Consider the following 17,002-nt stretch of genomic DNA (forward strand, 5'->3'; position numbering starts at 1 on the left):
CCTGAACTAACAATATCACCAAGGCTGCCTGAATGCCGCCGAGTCCCATTGTGCTCTGTCAGAGGGGAGTTAACACCCATGTCTGAGCCCAATGAATAGTATTATTGTGTCTGAGACATGCACCGCACCCCCGGTCCCCATCCATGTCCCCCTAACTCAACTCGCCCCCCTCTCCCAAACTTGGTTCTCTTGTCCCAACAGTGTAACCCCCCACACCACTCTCGCACCCCCTTCGCTCTTTCCTTAACAGACAGCTCGAACTCCCAAAGCCTTGCCAGCCCACCGGCTCTAAACCTCCGCACTTTACTTCTCTATTCCCCTGGCAGTCGGCCCGTGGGTTTTAGTCTCTTTTTCAGGCCTGCAGAGGGGTGGAGAGAGGTGGACAGAAGGGCTGTCACAGCTCTGTGGTGGCTGTGGCGAGGATATTTTAGAGATCGTGCGGTTGGTGCGGCGCGGTGCAATGTGGGGTGGTGGGGGTTGAATTTGGCCACGGCTCTTTCTCTGTTGAGGGACACAATGGGACCATGAATCCTCAAAGAAATGTCCCCCCAACTGCTATTATCATAAGAAGAGGGCTGCTGAACCCATTTGAATAATTCTGGATGATACAAAAGCTGAGATGTTTTCTTTGACAAAGTTTCTATAGAGCACCACTGGTCCGGCCAAAACATTTCCATTCCTTCACACTCACTATGGCGCAAAGAGAGAAGGCTGAGGGAAGGGTAGTTTGAAAAATCCTGTCAGTTTTAAATGTTGCCTTTGTTATTTATAACCATTAAGGGCAAATAAATATACAACTCAGTGGGCTTGTGCGGTTTAGGAAGAGCAAAAGAAGGTGGTTGTTGAAGAGAAACTTTTCCTGTAAATATTTCTAATGTATTCTGTTGACGCAGTGGTGATTTTTATAATGGGCCCACTCTCGCTATATTTTGCTATCTGCAGCATATCACAATCTAATAGCTGAGAGTACCTTTGGCAGACAGTATCTCTTTGCCTGACACACTTAACTCTCAGGCCTCCAATCCCTGCAGTTTCTGCTCTCTAAGGTTAGCAGGTTCACATTACCGGCTGAGAGAGGATGCCAGAATCCTCACCCCCGACTTCTCGCTGATCAAAGACCAGAATTGACATTCAGAGTGGGTAAAATGCTGAAAGTTAAGATTAACTTGTTTTTTTCTCCATCTCTGTCTCTGGTTGTTTGTGTACAGCAGGAAGAGGAGGAGGAGGAGGAGGCAGTGGAGGAGGAAAAAGAGAAGCAGAGTGGGTGGAAGGATGGAAGGAGAGAAGGATAGAAGCCGTTCGAGGAGGTGGTTCGAAGCGGGTGAACCCAGAGCAGGTGAACACAGCTGTGGATCGCCATGGGCTCTCTGGCTGCCTTCCTCCTGTGGCCCCGGCGCTGCATATAGGGGTCCTGGGGAGCCGGCAGGGGCCAGCCAAAGCTGCGGCAGAGTGGGCAGGCTAGGCCAGCCAAGCCAGGAGAGAGGCAGGTGAGGCGGGTGAGCCGAGCTCTCATCCCCGCCGGCTAGGAGCCTCCGCGGCAGAGCGGAGTAGCGCGGAGCAGCAGAAATCAATACAGAGGAGAGAGGCTAGCAGAGGTTGCCCAGCACCGCCTGCAGGCCTCGGAGCCCAGGGACCAACCACCACCACTGCTCCCAGCTCCTCTCTCCATCTCTCTTTCTATCTTTCTCCAACAGTCCCAGCATCAGCCAGGGCCAGGGCCCTAACCCTGCAACCGCCCCACACGCAGTGTGTGTGTCAGTAGGTGCACATGTGTGTGTAAAATAGAGAGAAAAAGGGAGAGGGAAGAGACAGAGAGAGAGAGTCTTTGTGTGTGGTTCTGCCGGAGGGGTTTTTGCTGCGTCCAACACCACTTGATAAAACTTTGTCAGAGAGACACGGAGACAGCGAGGGAGGGAGAAACGGAAGAAGAATAAGACAGGACGTCGAAGGTCGCTTTTCTTCCAGCTCCCTTCCTCTTATTACTCATTCCACCTTAACTGTTTGATATGGATCCATCAGAGATGGTACACAGGACGTTTCTGCTCAGTCCCACTTCCAAGCACGTAGCACACAATATTCTTAAGATCTCATGAGCCAGGATGAAAGGACAATTTGAACTTTTTCTCTCATCCACCGTATCAGACACAACCTGTCTTTTCGCCTTAGATTTTCTTACCCTCACTACAGCAGCTCCCATCAGAGGATATGGCAGTACAGTATTGATCTATAAGGTGGAGAGGAAGGCGTGCCTGGGCTTTCATACCTCTCTCTCTATGTGTGTGGAAATAGCACCTGAAGTCCACTTACTGCTGTGCAGCAGGGATCCCATGGCAGCCCAAGTGAATGGCTGCTAATTGAATGAGAGATGAAAAGGACAGTAGTTGTAGCTGCTCAGTGCCCCCCACCACCCCCCACTTCTGTCTGTTACTAGTTGGTTTTTCATCTGACTTTTTTTCTCCTCCACGTTTACAAAAGTCCTTCTCCACACAAAGAGACTCGCTCTTCAGATGTTTTAGCAAAATTGGTTGTGACTAAAGTAAATTGGCAAAATCCTCAAGAATGAAAATATCTGGCTGCAGTGTAGAGGTGAATACCTTCCGTAGAAAACACAGGAGAAAAGATTTTTTTTCCCCCATGCACCAGTAGAAACATTCGGCTGAAAACTTTCTGAGAGGTCATGCCACAAAACATACTGTTCTGTACATATTTGTGGACGTCGAAGGACATTACAGGAGAGATGTACAGTTTGCCAAGCACGGAAACTTGCAGAGATTACAACGTGACTCATACCTCTTGGTGAGTACAATGCCCTCATTTAATTGCTTGTTTTGTGGTAAATAAAAGCAATTATATGATTCTGATAGCCACATTGAACAGAGCAAGGAGAATAGCAGGAATAAAATGTGTGTGTACCCACCTGCTGTAACAGTTATGATAAGATACCATCTCTGCTCAGAGGTGCGTGTGTGTTTTTAAAGTGAACACGGACACGTTTTGTTGTAGTTGATCTCCTCAGTCAGCTCTCAACAGGAGCCCTGGGCTGTGATCATACTGTCACTGAATGTTGGAGGAGTTCGTCGTTGTTGCCTGTACCAGGGAGGGTATTAAAGCACAATTCCCCGTCGCCTGCCAATCTCCTGGCACACAGAGAGAGACTGGCGCCTCTCTACGCCTCAGCCTGGCAGCGACCCATGCTTACAAAATGGCCGATTCCTGTCTGCCAGCTGTCTCCTCAGCCAAGATGGCGCTCGGTCGCTTTTTAATGCCCGCTGTTTGCCATCTGCCCTCTAATTGTTAACGGCTATGCAAATATCTTGTAATTGCATTTGCATGTGCTTGATACCTAACCCCTCCCTATCGGTTGTAAATAATAGCGCTAGCGTAAAAGAGGGGAGAAAAAAAGGATACACAATCCTGCGCAGTTGCTGATTGAATACACAGCAGGAACAATTAGCAAATGAATGTTGCCCTCCTCTTTACTTTGCTTTAAGCTCACCTTATGCAAATCATCGATGGCGTGCTCTTGCTTTTGATGCTAGCTGAAAAATGGAGCGTCACCCTGTCTTTCTCTCTGCGACTCGCTCGGAGACGCTCATGTGTCTTCTCATTGTGCCATATGTGACATCTGTGGTTGGCTGCATTACCAGGGTACCCTGCCTCCTCTGACAGGCAAAGCCCACACTGTAAAGGAGAGCAGGAGCGAGGGAGAGGCATAACATAATGACCTCATTAGCATGCTCAGCACTCCCTGCTATAGGCCCTGGTGCGCTGCTGCGCCGTGGGACCCACCGGTGTACGCCCTTCTCACAGCACTCAGCATGCAACATTGTGTTCTCCCCACACAATGCGGCGCTTCATACAGGCTTTATTACGCCTTGTCAAAGCGCAGGGGGATCAGGGGTATCAGTGCAGAAGCAGCAGGATACGGGCTGTGTACGTGGAACAGGAGATGTATTGGTGCTTTATGGTCTTAATGTGGTGTTAGCTGTGTTGATGGATCCTCTGTTGCTGCTGTTGTGCGTTGACACGTGTGTGGTTGTGTGTTTATGTTTGTGAGTGTGTGTCTCTATGGTCTACAGTTGTGTGTTTGTGCAATTGTCCGTTTCATTGTGAACTCCCGTGGCATTCGTGGCCGTTTTCACCTGTCAGTGCTAATTATTGGAGAGAGCGATTTGGCGAATTGTCTGTGTCCTGGAAATAGGCTATCATCCACTCTGAAGACCCTGCTGTATGGTATCTGTTGTCGATAGTAGCGGTGTAGCCTTGAACTTCACTGGAGGACAACACACACATACATGTTCTCTCTCCCTCAGAGGAGAGCCCATGACAAAAGGCTAATATTTCTAAATAGTTGCTTACGCTACAAGCAAATTACAGGCTATGTTTTGTCCTTGAAAGCTGTCAAGGGATTTGGGAATAAATTATTTCTTTAAGTTGCGTGGTAACTGGTAGCTGCTGTCATTTACCCATCCACAAAAGGCTGGTTCACCCCTGTTATCATACTCTCTATCAGGCTCAGGCAGTTTTAATCAAGCCTCTTTGTCTAATCAGCCCACAGTGACTCTGATGAGGCTGAGGTGGAGAGCAGGTTAGTGTAAAGTGCCCACGCTAGCTGTAGTTAGCCTGGAGGGGCTGCATGCTACTGTATCATTGTGTGGGGGAAAATGGCAGTCAAGAAGACAGACTGGCACGCTCAGATCTGCTCTCAACAACAATCAAGATGTTCTCGATTGAATTAACATCATTTATCCATTTTTTTAATGTAATTGACTCATGAATTATTATTTAGCAAATTCAAATTATGTGGAAGTTTACAGTGGTACACTAGCTCAAGTTCAGAATGAGTTAAAGAACAAGAGAGCGAAAGAGAGAAAATAAAAGAGACAGAAAAACAAATTAAACCTGTCATATAATCTTGAATGCATATGCAGTTTTGGCACTATTAAAGGGTGGGGTTCTCTTGATGGAGGGACCACGGCGGACAAGCCAAGGGACGTAGGTGTTAAGTCTTTCTAAGAAGAATGAGCAGTTTGTCTGATAAACTAGGTGGAGCCGTTTTATTCCTTATTTGCATATTAAAATCAAACACGGGGACCATATGCTTTATGAAGCACCCCAGATGAACATAACACCCAAACACGTATGCCAGTCAGCCGCCATAACGGCTCCATATGCGCTCATGCACACACACCGTATGAATACACACACACATGCTAATCCATATTGCACGGGTACGAATGTGTCCATTCACTCTTACTCTCAGGAAAAAAAAAAGGACACGCACTCCAACACCATCTCCAGCAGAAAGCTTTTATGCTAATAACAGTTATAGCCATGTGTGTTACTACGCTCCTGCAATTATGCATAATTCAACACAAAGAGAAGCGGCAGGATGGCACAGTGGACCTCGGTTTAGGTGGATGTACTGCATGTGCATGAATATAGTAGTGAGTGTGTGTGTGTATGCCGGAGCAGAGTGACAATATCCACTCTCATTCTTAAAGGCTCTCAGTCCAAAGACCTTCAACAACAAAGACACATATAGGACTCTTTCATATGAGTCCTGTGTTCGAGGATTTATAATCAAATAATTTTCTTGATTACATAAATTATGAGCATCTGTCTAAATTATGAATATTAATGGAAGATTAGTAACATTTTGTTAAAAACAAAATTATTTTAATAAGATTGTTGCATTACTGAAACATAATTTTGTTAGACTTAATTGAAAGATCAAAATTTGGATATGGCCTCAACCCTTAGACTGAGACAGTCACATATAAATATATAAACAAATATTTATGGGTGTATTTACTAATATTTTGGTGGTGCTGCGTGAATGTGGACTGTTCATTTGTGTGTGATTGTCGTCCAGTCTGCTGCAGCTTTTCTCATTCAGACTGCCCACTGCTTTTTATTTGCTTAGGTATTGATTGAATGTGTTCCACCCACTGAAGTAATAGTTGCTGAAAGCATTTACAGCCATCGCTCAATTCATCCTGGCCCGTTCCACATGTCTTTGTTTCTTTGAGACAAATAAGTTATCGGTTCTTTCTCGAAGCACTTCATCGTTCAAATGAAATAAATGAAATTTGAATAGGCGGATTAATATCTTTTTGAGAGCAGCACAAAAAGTAAAGTGGTCGACTCCCTCGTGTGAAGATTTTCCTTTTTATGGCGTGTTATGTGGAGACAGGGACATTTATTTTGAAGAAATTACTGAGTCCAAGTGATCAGAGGATTCTTTTTTAATCAGCATTTTTCAGATTTTTCATGTTATATATAGGGAGAGATAAATATATGTTATATATATTATTCGATAGCAATAAAAGCTAAATATTCCAACCATTATTTCTGCCAAATTAAGTGTTCTGACATTTTGTATTTGTAGCTTTTCAATAATCCTGACAATTAAGACATCAGTTTGTTAAACAGATTGCCTGTCTGTAATTTAATGATGCATATTTCTTTTAAGAGCAGCCCTTTTTCGTGCTTCTGAACTGTAACAACAGCTATTTTGTTTGCCGAGACTCACTTGGCAGACCAAAATAAATTCATTCCATTGATACTCAACCAAATTCCTTATGTGAAACTATCCTCCTTAGGAAGTAATTCCTGAGTCAAGTGTTGCTGCTGCTGCTGTTTCCTCAGAGCTGCAACACTGAGCCCCAAGTCTGATTATAGACTCAGGGAAAAACAGTCAGGCATTTATCCAAGTCACTGATTATGTCATTTCAACAGGCTGCAAACACTCAGACGGGCTAGACAGCTCTGAGGGGAGAATTATGAAGCCGTAGTGGAATGGAGGCTGTATGAAAAGGAAATGAAAATGGAGTAGTGCTGTATGTGTGATTAAACTGCCTGCTCGCCTGCAAAAGGCCACGCTGCTGTAGCACAGGCCTGAGATTTGGCCGTAATGAAAATGTGAAGGTGGAGGGGTTTGAACCCCCTCAATGACGTGTACGAGCGCACACACACACACACACACACACACACACACACACACACTGGCTTACACATACATTATACTGCGTACGTATGTGCTCAGGCTGAATGAGAGACTGCAGATGCAATTTGAGGCGTAAAGCAGCGAGGAATATTATTGTGTGGAATCAAAGAAAAGCGTCCTGAATTGAAAATAAAACATTCGGATTAATGTTTAGCGGGTAATTCATACAAACCGCAGAAAATCCCGGGCTTGTTGTTGCCCTTAGAAACAGGCAGACAGGACCATGGTGGCTGCATAAATATTAAATTGCACCATTCAGATGCAGAGACAGCATCCCAGTCATCAAGCGTGGGAACGGGCGAAATGATTAGGGGATGAGGGGTCTGTGCGGTGGAGGGGGGTTGCGGTTAGTTGGTGGCTAGACGCTCCAGCTGCACTGACTTCCATTCAGAAACAGGTTAGGAGGGACCTCAAGGGTCAAGGTCAGGGGTGTGTGTGTGTGTGTGGGGGGGGGGTATCGGTGTAGCGTAGAGTGGTGTGTGTGTGTGTGTGTGTGTGTGTGTGTGTGTGTGTGTGTGTGTGTGTGTGTGTGTGTGGTTCATCTGCCGTTCATCCCCGGCTGGCTGGCTGACTGTCTGTAAGCTGCCTCTGTGTTTGCTTATTTTATAAGCTGCTTCTTATTGCCTCGCTTCAGGGACAACTTGAGCTGAGAAGCAGGGGAACCCAACCCCCTTCAGTCAGCCTCTGGCCAGTCTCCAGCCGGCCCTGAGCCAAATCGAGCCAGAAATCAGTCCTGCAGCCCAGTCAACCCCCTGGTCAAACAACCCCCAGCCAAACACAGTCAAACTCAGTCAGACACTTTGACAGCCCCCCTGTCTGTCTCAGTCTGCTGCCTCCTGTAATTTAACATGTCGGCTCAGGGTTCATCGTATGTGCACGCCACAGTCAGAATCTATGTCATTCATTGCCTGTACCTGTTTCGAATGCTTTGGTTTGATCCACATGGAAATGATTTGAAATAATTTAAAATTCAGATTAAATTTGGGCTCTGATACAGTGTGCTGGATCGTAGGCTGGGCCATTTGCTAATTCCACATGTTGCCTTGCCATGTGTCACATTTTCTTGATGAAGCCGCCCATCAATAGCAATCCTCTTTATTGGTGAAATGCAGCCGGCCACTGTATCATTGCCATTTCATCAAATCATCTGAGAGGCGAGTGCGTGAGCTTGCGGCACCTCTTTGAAATAAACAGTGCAAGCCCTTTAAGAGGAGGGACTGCAGCACACAAGGATAGAGGAGAGGAGAAGAGGGGATGTGGTGGAAACGAGAGGACAGAGGAGGAGAGGAGAAAGGGGAGAGATGGAGAGGAGCAGAGGCACAAGCTAACCCACCCTGCGGTAGCCTGCCTCCATTCTTCATCGGGGACTTATGCTTCATTAGACTGTCTGAAAGAAAGACCCGCTTTCCCTCATCACCTCAATAGACTAGTCCCCCTTCTCCTTCCATAGCCTGGAGGGTTCTCCTATAAAAACCCACCTCCCTTACCCCCCGTTTTCCTCCTCATTTCTGCCTCCGTCTTCTAATCGTCTCAACTCGCGCTGAAATCAAGCTTAGTAACAGCAGTTTTGTGAGCCCCTCTGGTCTGCCAGCCCCCCTTCCCCCCCCCCCCCCCCCCCCCCCCACCTCCTAGCATCCTCCGATCCCCACCAGCTCCCCTTCTCTGCTCATTCACTCACCTTGGTCAGACACACCACCCACCCACTGCTTAAATCCCTATCAGCATGTCAAGTAAATGTCTGCCCAGCTGGGGTTGACACACACACACGCACACACACATGCTGAAATATAAATGCACTGCACACACAATCTTTTGCTTGCTTCTGGGGTTTAGCCTTCCTCCCTGCTGACCCTTTTCACCCGTGTTTTGCTCTCTTCCCCTTCTCGCCGCCTCTCTTTCCCCCACTGCCTCTCCTCAGGCACTGATCTGACAGGATGGTTTGGCTAGCTGACTATATCTGCAAGAGGTTTATCACAGGGCTTCACCGCGCTCCACTGTTGCCTGCCTGTTTTTATTTTCAAAATTAAAGTGCTTTCTCCAAAAGCTGCTCCGCACCTAAGGCCATGCTCACCTTTACATCCCATCTATTTGATTAAAGGGTTACTGGAATCCTATCCTCTAAATTTGTTACAGTAAAAATCTGGTCCGTTTATCTCCTAATAAAATCTGGAGCCGAAATATCTGTGCTGTGTGTTACGAAATAAGGTCTCATATCTGCAGTATTTTGAAGTCACTCTACTACCAAATATCCTGGCAGGGTTTTTTCCCCCAGAGGGAAGCAAAGAAATTCGCCCAGGAATATTCTTCAACTCTTCCTCTTTTCCCTATGCTACATTTTTTATCACTAGATATCCTTGCGTTGTTTTACACTATCTACCTCAGTTATACCGCCATTTTTAACGAAACCAGCAGGATTGCATTGTGATTAAGATATTTATTATTCGCAGAGATCAGATTTGCCATTTGCAGAAAGAGCTCTGTGTTTGTGTCTCATGAGTGTTTGCACGTTTGTCCACAATTGTGTTTATTTTAGCATCTCAGTTAAGTCCTTGTTCATCTAAATTGTCACAGACTTACTCTTGATCAAATCTCCTACCGGCCAGTGTCTCGTGGGCTGTGAAAATTATTTGTGTTTATTTTGCTCTCATAGTGCTTTATTCTAGCCTCTGTATTATTCCCCAGCATGAGTCTGTGGTTCATATACACAGCTGATGTCATTAACATAAAGGGGGACAGGGAACACTGAGCTCCCAGCAGCTCCCCTGTTTCTGCTCAGAATAAAGTGACCGTTTTCAGTTTTATTCCCCCCCTCTCCCCCTCCCCTCCCCTCCGCAGCACATTTCAATCATTACTCTGATTTTTGGGGACAATGACGAGCACGCTGCATTCTCAGCAGTCGCCTCCGTCAACGTAGCACAATCTTTATGTAAATGTATTCAGATGCATTCTCAGCCCCGTAGACCATCATTTCTGCTGGGTGGTGGTGGAGGCTGTTCAGTCACATTTTCTCCCGTAGCTGGCTAGCAGGCTGAAAAACGTGCAACACGGCTGGTGGAGCACACTGCGAGGTGGACCCCTGCCAACGCGCCTCAGAAACCCCTATTAAACCCTATGTTTATATTGGGGCTGTGATTTACAAATGTGCGTTTTCTCGCCTTTAGGCATGTGCACCCCCTATGTCGGTCTGCTTTTTCATCAGGCGCGCAGCAGACAGCAATAGAATTGCGAGGACGGGGTCCTTGCTGCATGTGCACGGCGGGAAGAGACGGGAAGGGGAGGGGAGCGAGAAGAGGTGTGTGTGTGTGTGTGTGTGTGTGTGTGTGTGTGTGTGTGTGTGTGTGTGTGCATTTTCATCTTAGTGGGTGCTCTTCTCTGGAGCCCAGTGCTCTGCTCATATTGAGATATTTCCTGAGCGCGTTGACACAATTATGCACGCACACACACACACACACACACACACACACACTGTTCCTTTGTGTTCAGCTGTGCTCCTCAGCTCTGGTTCATCTCTAATGTTCTGAACTTGACTCTCAGCAAGTTCATTGTTATTCATTTCATTGTCATCCCGAGCGCCCTGCGAGACTGACTAAGTCTCCAGCCCAGGTTTCCCAGGCAGGACTGTGTTTGTCACACACACACACACACACACACACACACACACACACACACACAGGCCCACACAATCCTATTGTTTCAGCAGCAGGATGTCTGTAGTCCTCTGGGTAAATGTGTATGCTGACTGTATCAGAGGACACAGTGAGACGGTGCAGTTTGTCAGTGACCTGGTTCTGCTGCATCCAACTGCTGCAAAGTTCAGTTCTCAGGTGATTAGGTGCAGTGAGAGCAGGTGTACAGAGTCATCTGCATGGGATTATGTTGTCTCTGTTTTGGCGAGGCGTTGAGGGTGAATTTGGAATATTAGAATCTGATTTTAGGTGTGACTGCTAATACATTCCATCTGTGTTAATTTCATGTCACATAAAACCAAATAAAAAAGATACTCCTCACTTGAGCTTTTTTAGCGCTTGCTGTCATCACGTTTTCTTATCTCCCTTAAAAACAAAAAACAACCTCCTCAGCTTTCTTTTTCTCCTCCTATTCTGTTGCCCTTCACTGTCTCCTTTCTTTTTTCCTCCTTTTTTTTTTTTTTTTTTTTACTTTCTCCGTCTGGCGCAAGAAAACCAGGGGCTGCAGTTTGCTTAGCTGAGTCCATAAAGAGGCGTTTTAAAAAGCTGTGTTAACAGACCAACAAAGCTTTAAATGTGCCCCCCTCTGTGAGGGGGTGGTTCCCATAGGGATGTAGCGTGGCGCTCCATTGGTAGGCCTCTATCCGTCCTCTCATTCAGCCCAACGCTCAGTCACGGCCACTTATGGTAGGAGGGAAAATCACACAATTCAGCCAAGGCCTGATCCAATGACATGTTTTTTTAATGAGGTGGCTCTATGTCTTTGTTTGGGCACCAAATTCAAGTCCAGACCTGAGCAAGTCCCGCTGAATAAGATGCAAGGCCATGGTCGTGCACGACTTACAAAAAAATGCACAAAGAGCTTGGCTTCTGTTGAGCCAGTGAATAGCACTCTGCTTTGCACTGTTCCTCACTAGAGCATCAGTGGTAGCAAGTATGTAGGCTTTGAGAATCTATACAGAAGTTTCATTTGTTATTGCTAATGCCAGTGTTTGCACCATTTTATGCAATGTCATCTGTATAAATCTTGTTAAAAATGTGGGGTGGAAAGTGTAAATGTGTCGAGGGATAAGCTCAGAACTCTTGTTTGTTTTAAACAGAATAAAGTGACGGTCAAAAGAAGCGCCTGTTAGCCATTCCTAGCCCCTCCAGTTATTCTTTCCAGGGTCATACACAGAGAGATTTCTTTCTCTTTCATTTTCGCCAGGCTGTGTCTTTTTCAGAAAAACGCCACACCATATATCACACATACATGTGCACGTGTCATACGGTGTGTGTACATCTGCGAGCGTGCCAGGCGCTCATTGGCTTGTATGTTCAGGGGTGAGGACTGTCATTAAACTGTCCGCCTGCATCACCAGACTCAACCATCACCCTGCCTGGCTGTCCATTCTGCTTCTCGCTGGGCCCTCGAACAACACACACACACACACACTGATTCACTTGGCCATCAGCCAGGATTCACATACACAAAGCATACAGTATGTCTCTTCACACTCGACATATGTCTGATACAAGATTTGGAGGGTTGAGATTTATACTGATAATTTGATATTGAATCTATGGCTGGTTAATACTTTGTGCTAGCGTTTTTTTAATTCCGTGTTTCCACATAGAAAATAGAGTCTTACAATGAGGCAGTATCTCCTTGGAGCCTTTTGATGAGAATGTCAGCAATTCACCTTAAAAGTAATTTTTAGTTTTTCTGTTGTTTTTTTTTTGTCCTTTAAATTGTACACTTTGAAGGATTTACAGACCCAGCATTTTACAAGAAAAATAATGGAAAAGCTTAAAAAAAAGCCTATATAACTTCAATTAATAGCCTGACTTTTTATCTGCTTCAATCAGTGAACTCAACTGGAGGATATTTGGGGCAGGCATCTATATGGGACAGGCTTTTAATTCCTTTTGCACAAAAGTCTTGCTCAGCAAAGATGAGAAATACTATCAAATTCTTTATTTAAACCAGTTTTTCCTGCATACAAATTCAAGTAACACTATAATAATGAATTATTCATTTGTCAAAACAAATAGCCACACCTAGCTAATGAAAGGGACCTGGCATTTAATAAGTTTTAAAGTAGTTTCGGGTAACGTTTTGTTTTTCTTCTGTATTTTCCTTCAACTCATTTGGGGATCCTTCAGCTATAATAGAGATTTAATAGAGACCACTTAGGCCCCGATCACACAGAAAGCATTTTAGCAGCTGGAGACAGCATTTTCTAATTGTTGTTAATGAGAATTAACCTTTTTGCTTGCTGTTTTCGCGTTTCTACACACCTCGTGTTTCTGTGCTTTAGGCGCCTGGTGTTTTTCCCAGAGCCACTGAAGTCCTTGAGTTGAAAAATCTCAGAGTAGAAAAGCGCCCCATGTTATCTCCCCTTTTTTCCCGTTGTCCAATCAGATGATTTGAGAGACGGGGCCTTCTGTGGAGGAGAAACTTGTGGTAGCGGTTGCTGGATACCCAGAGCTATACAACTTTACTCTCTGCCTGTTCATTTTAGTAACTAGCTACTAATTATTGTTAAATAAGTAGGTAGATTTAGCTAGCCAAAATTAACGGTAGATTGATTTCACGGGAAGGTTTTGGTTAAGGAGGTGATCAGGTGGTCAGGTGGTTGCCCAGCAACGATAAAAACACCTAAAAAGGTGCAGCAAGCGTTTTTGTTTTTTTTTTACGAGTGACATTCAATCAAAAAAAAAAAAGGCAAAACGCTTTCTGTGTGATCAGGGCCTTATGGGTCTGGAACCATTGTTTTAGGCCGTAGTGTGACACTAAATGTTTACACAAACTAATGATAGTCTTCAGGGGTGGATTAGCAGTTTCATAAAGCAAGGTTATCGCTTTAGATTATAATCTTTGTTAATTTTATTTACTGAATCATACCAACAATAAGCTAAATTAATTCAATGTATTACAATTAAATAACAAAATTACTAAATAAATAAGATAAAAAAAAAAAATGATGCTCAATCTCTCCAAAGGCCAATATTGGGCAAACAGCACAACACACTATTCTGTCCCAGTGAATCTGCCTGCCTGGATGCTGAAGTACTCTCCCAGCCACTCATACAGCCAACCCATCAGCCCAGCTACTTGTCTCTGATTTAGTCCGACTCTGTTCTTTGCTCACGTTCAAGGCTGTGGTAATGGGGGAATTAGTGTGCAGAGAAGCAGACGGACGGCCCTGTGGATCTAATAGGTAGCCAGACTGGAGAAGAAGGCTGGAGTGGGGGGGAAAGAGCATCTCTAGCAGAGAGGGAGTTAAGCATGGCCTCTCCCTCACTTCTCCTCCTGTCCTCCCGCTCCCTTCCCTCTCCCCTTTATCGCCTCATTCCCCATGCCCTGTCCCGAACCTTAATGGGACGTCAGACGGACAGCCTTGCCTGAATTGAGCAGGGAGAGCAGCCTCCACCCCCCTTGTTGTTTCTCAAAAAAAAGAGACTCCCCCATCCCCCCTACCTTCCCCCCATGCCCCTCTTGCGCTCACACAGCTACAGCACCCATAGCTGCTCCCCTTGGTTCTCAGGGCTATTGAGGGGGTCCCAGACACCCTCCGCTCTTCAGCCCCTCAGCCTAACTCTGCATAAATTAGGCACGTCTCCCTGGTGTCTCGTCAGCCGGTTGGGGCACCCCTGGCCCCGGGTCTGCCGTCTCCCAATCTGCTGCGTCTTCTCCCCTCATGCTGTCACCTTCTGTCTCCACCTCCCCCATCTACTGTATCCCATCAGTCCTCCACTTACTCTGACCACACGGCCTCAAGCTAACAGAGCTCCTTTTTTTCACAGCTCATTTCCTTTTCTTGTGTTTATAATTTATCCCAAAATCACTATCGCTTCCTCTTCTCCTTTTTTCATCAATCCTTCACTTCCTCTTCTTCTTTTTTCCCCCTAAATCCCTTGACACACTCGCTCCCACCTCACCTGCTTTATATTCTCCACATTCTCTCTATCTATCTCTGCTTTTCTTATCCTCCTAGCACTGTCTTACTCGGATCAACCAAGCACTCTCCTCTCCTCTCCTCTCCTCTCTTTCCTCTCCTCTCCTTTTCAGCCAGGATATTGTTTACATCTGTCTTGCTAATCACTGGTAGAGCCTCTCTAGACCTCACAGATGTTGCAATAATACAGGGGATTAGCAGGCTTAACACTGGGGCTTATTTGGGGAGTTTTCCCGATGGCCTGGCAGCGAAGCCCGTCAGCTCCTCTGAATTTGACCTTTTTTCTGTTTCACTCTGTGCTGAGATCCTGCAGTCCCGCTTCTCTTTGATTTGTGATTTTCTACAAGCGTCTGGCATGCTGATGCTGTTTTATCCAGATCGGCGCTCTGGGCTCTCACTTCCTGCAGCTACATCACGGCTTGGGTTAAATGCAATTACAGAGCTAAACTGCTTGACATATGACAGGGAGATTTAGCAACAAACAATGCTCTCTTTAAGCTGCCTTTTTCACCTGGTGCAAATTTTAAATACCCGTAAAATCAGCTGTGTATATTCATACCTGTGACATTATAAAGATATATCAGCAATTACAGCTGCCTTACTGATTCTGTCACTATTTCCGGGGTCTCCTTTATCTGTGTAGCATTAGCAATACGATGTAGCCAGCTAGCACTGTGTTAGCTGCTTCCTCTGTTCACCATGGTGATGCTTGAACCTCCCCAGTCTCCTCTGCTCTCCTTTTTAACTCAATGCTGAAAGATAATTAGATGGCCTCCCCAGACTCCGCATCTCTGCTGCTTCTCTCTGCGTCATGCAGCGCAACCGAGTCCTGTTTTATGACCAAGCAGATCCAGTGTCTGAGACACTCAGTGTGTGTGTGTGTGTGTATGTGTGTGTGTTTGGGGTCAATGTATTTCTGTCTGGATCCTAATCCCAAAGGTGATATTAGTCTGGTAGGGGGCAGCCCATCCCCCCTCTGTGTGCGTGTGTTTATGTGTGTGTTTGTGCTGCGGGCGTTGGGGTCAACCAGGAAGCCCAGACAGGCTCTACCTAGACCTTTGACCCATGACTGTCTGCTAGCTCAGGGGTCATGCACACCATTGATACAGACAGCTGATATACGCACAAACAAACACACATGCACACACATACATGCACAAATGCACAGCTCCCCTTTCCCCCTGTAGTAAACATTAACAGTTTGGTGTGTCTGGAGAGATGATGACACGAACGGCGTCACCTCAGCCGGCTGTATGCAGAGTGAGCATGTGATTTAGGAACAGAGAGTGGGTCCACCTTTTTGAGTTATGCCTGTGTACTCCCTACATAACGTTGGATTTAATGTTGTTTATGGACTCCCAAAATTAGAGGGATATTACCGGACTGACTGCACAGTGTAAGAAGTCTTCTTTTAACTAATCACTCCTTTTTTTTATTTGCTTATGTCTTCACAGATGCAGCCAGTCAGGAACGCCACCATGGAAATGAAAAGCAGTGACTGACCATTGGATCTTACTCCAACAACGCACACGCTGTCTGTAGCCATTTTCTCAGAGTATGTTTAGCCTGAGCCACATACGGAAAATGCCACCTCTCCACCTGCAGGAACAGTCAGTTAGACACACATCATTAGAGACTGATTATCAGTTGTCTAGTCTGCAGTCTTTGTGGATACGGACAGGTAAGTCGGAGCCGCTTCTTAAAGGTAAGTTTAAAAGGTTGAATCAATTTAAGAGCTGTCTGAAGTGTAAAATGGAGCTGCCGAGCAATATTTTTCAAAATTCGTTTCATTAGATATGAATTACTATATTTGAGACCAATTTTAGGTCAGAGATTGGATGAGACCCCAAGGGGTCCTTCTTTTCACTCAGTAATTTACATTCTGGTATTTGACTGGAAAATCGCTTGACAAGAGTTTGTTGCTGTTGAATTACTTTCCTCTTTTCTTTGGGACATTATGTACACATACATATTTATACAGTCTTTTTCATGGTGTAATGAACAAATTTATCGTAAAATGATTGCAGAGTCCCAAAAGTGTTGCCCTGATATGATATATATTTTTAATAAAGTTGAACGATTTGTGAAATGAACATTTGTCTTAGTTGTTTTTTTCTCTTTCATTTGATTTTTCTGTTTCTGTATGTTTCAGAAATGTTTGTATTGTTGCTCAGGTTATACAGTTGCTGAGGTAAAGGATATGTTTGGTGATATTTTTTAGTGTCATCAAATCCCATGAAAAAACCAAAACCAACAATGAACTGGCTTCAAACAAGAATTTCCTCTGTGTCCAAAGCTTGATATATATTATTCCTCTGGGCCAAAGACCTCCATTCTTGTAAAAACAATAGTAAAAACACATCAGT

General features: G+C 45.3%; 1 long non-coding RNA gene across 5 annotated transcripts in view; it reads left to right on the plus strand.

Annotated features, from left to right (window-relative positions):
- LOC117253897 (uncharacterized) overlaps positions 1-16,729 on the plus strand; it is a 49,961-nt gene extending 33,232 nt beyond the window's left edge. For 4 of the 5 annotated variants that reach the window (XR_004501436.2, XR_004501435.2, XR_013491699.1 and 1 more), the window contains exons 3-4: positions 1,209-2,796; positions 16,091-16,729. This is a non-coding gene — a long non-coding RNA (uncharacterized LOC117253897). The remainder of the gene's footprint in view (positions 1-1,208; positions 2,797-16,090) is intronic. The other variant, XR_004501437.2, reaches the window with a different exon arrangement.
- Positions 16,730-17,002: the final 273 nt, after the last annotated feature.

This window comes from Epinephelus lanceolatus, chromosome 6 (assembly GCF_041903045.1).
Source record: "Epinephelus lanceolatus isolate andai-2023 chromosome 6, ASM4190304v1, whole genome shotgun sequence".
NCBI classification, from domain to species: Eukaryota; Metazoa; Chordata; class Actinopteri; order Perciformes; family Serranidae; genus Epinephelus; species Epinephelus lanceolatus.